Source organism: Pristiophorus japonicus, chromosome 21 (assembly GCF_044704955.1).
Source record: "Pristiophorus japonicus isolate sPriJap1 chromosome 21, sPriJap1.hap1, whole genome shotgun sequence".
NCBI classification, from domain to species: Eukaryota; Metazoa; Chordata; class Chondrichthyes; family Pristiophoridae; genus Pristiophorus; species Pristiophorus japonicus.
The window spans coordinates 6,357,121-6,359,208 of record NC_091997.1 but is presented as its reverse complement, the minus strand read 5'-3'; the positions used below and the strand labels follow the sequence as shown (position 1 = coordinate 6,359,208).

Below are 2,088 nucleotides of genomic sequence, written 5' to 3'. Positions count from 1 at the left end.
ATATTCACTTTTTTATATATAAATTACCTGTTATCACATTGACCCACGATTTGCGGTTAGTGGCGAAGTGACAGCCATCGCCACTAACCCCGAAGAAAGCTGCCCACAAACATTTTGCAATCTCTGTCACAAAAACTTTAGCTTTTTTGACGTTAAGTTGATTATAGCGCTGTCAAAGGGGGATTCCTAGTGTAGAGCAGCAATTATGTCATCAAGCTGTCTAAGCAGCCAATCACATTGAAGAATTCTCACAGACAGCAAACCAGGAAATAAAAATCAATGATTCAATTCACTTTACAAAAATTGACAGAGAGTGAAATAAAGATTGGGACATTCACATGGGGTTAAGGTAGACACTGAAATATCACAAAGAAACTTTAAAAAATGTATGTACTTTTATTATTTTTAAAAATCTAGTAGTTTTCTATCACAAGAAATTTGACTTTCCACAAATATAAAATGTGTTTTTCAGGGCCAGAACGATTGTTCAGCAGTCAATACATCGTTAAAACCCCAGTTACACCTATTCCATCAAGGCATAATTTTTAATGAGTGTTTAACCGCGTAATTAGATTGAAACTTAAGCTTTTCCGATCAGTTCAACTGATTGCCGGCTATGGTGCGGGGGGGGGGGGGGGGTGGAGGGGCACAGCCCAGCATGTGTCTGAGCAGGGAATGACTGACTGCAACTTCAGGATATCCATGTTTATCTGCGCATGCGCTAAATCCTGAAGTTACGGACAGGTTCACGGGGATAATGATGGCGAACGCTGACAGTTTGCTGTCATTACCACCGCAAAATCTGTGTAAATGTTTTTTTGCAAATACTGACTGGACTGGTTTGATTGACAAGCTAATCATTAGTTACATATGAAAGTGCTGATGTTTTGCTGTGATTATAACTGATTAGCTGTTTTCAAAGTCTTCCCTTTGTTTGAATTGGTTGGTTGTTAGTACTGACTGTTGTTTGAATGAATGTAGTTATACCGTACAAACAGCAGGCAATCAAACTGCAAGAGTGCAGCAGTGAGAAGGCAGACAGCTCTGAAGGGGATTTGGCCAGAAACTATTTTCAGTTATTTGACTTTCCGAATTGCAAGAACGTGTGTGTGGAACTTGCACCAACTGGGAATTTCTGGAAACTGTCAGTGTCTGGGGCAAATGCAGCTGTATGAAGTATTGCCAGGTACACTCGCTCAAGCTGAAACTCACTGAGCTTGGTAACTGTTGGAGACACTCTGCATTATATGGGAGGAAGTGGGACTTCTAGTAAGAAAGATTTGCATTTATATAGCGCCTTTCATGACTACCGGACGTCTCAAATTTTTTTTTTTTTTTTGAAATTCGTAGCCAATCGTTCCAATTCTTTGTCAAATCACAGACGCCAGAGGTCACCTTGCACACGCCAAGGATCACTCTGCGCCAATGCTCTTAGCCAAAAGGCCTAGAGCCACTGCACCGTTCCTGGAAGTACTGCAATACCAGGTTCGTGCCATGGAGGTGGATGGGTCAGGTCCCCCACACACCTCCGTGGAGGTGGATGGGTCAAGCCACCCCACCCACCTCCTGTTTCCAAAAAAGCAAGCATATACCTTCCTGATCCAGGGAGAACCACCCGGAGGTCATGGTGGCTACTCCCCTGTCAGGTCAGTTACGCATGATCTTAGCCAAAAGGCCGAGAAGCGGACGTCTCAAAATGCTTTACAGCCAATTGCATATTTTTGGAGTGTTGTAATGCGGGAAATACGGCAGCCTAATTGCACACAACGATCTCTCACAAACAGCAATGTGATAATGACCAGATAATCTGTTTTTGTTATGTTGATTGAGGGATAAATATTGGCTAGGACACCGGGGCCGATATATTGCCACGGGATCTTTAACGTCTCATCCAAAAGAGGGCACCTCTGACTGTGCAGCACTCCCTCAGCATTGCACCAGAGTGTCGGCCTAGATTTATGTGTTCAAGTTCCTGGAGTGGGACTTGAACCCACAACCTTCTGACTCAGAGGAGAGTGTGCTACCCACTGAGCCACAGCGGACACTAGTAAACATTGCAGGAGGTGGTCATCCCACAGTGAGAAAAGT

The 2,088-nt window shown here is 43.6% G+C and overlaps 1 pseudogene; it reads right to left on the bottom strand.

The window, feature by feature from the left end:
* Window positions 1–1,448: 1,448 nt before the first annotated feature.
* Window positions 1,449–1,687, bottom strand: LOC139234235 (U2 spliceosomal RNA; annotated as a pseudogene).
* Between the last annotated feature and the right edge of the window lie 401 nt (window positions 1,688–2,088).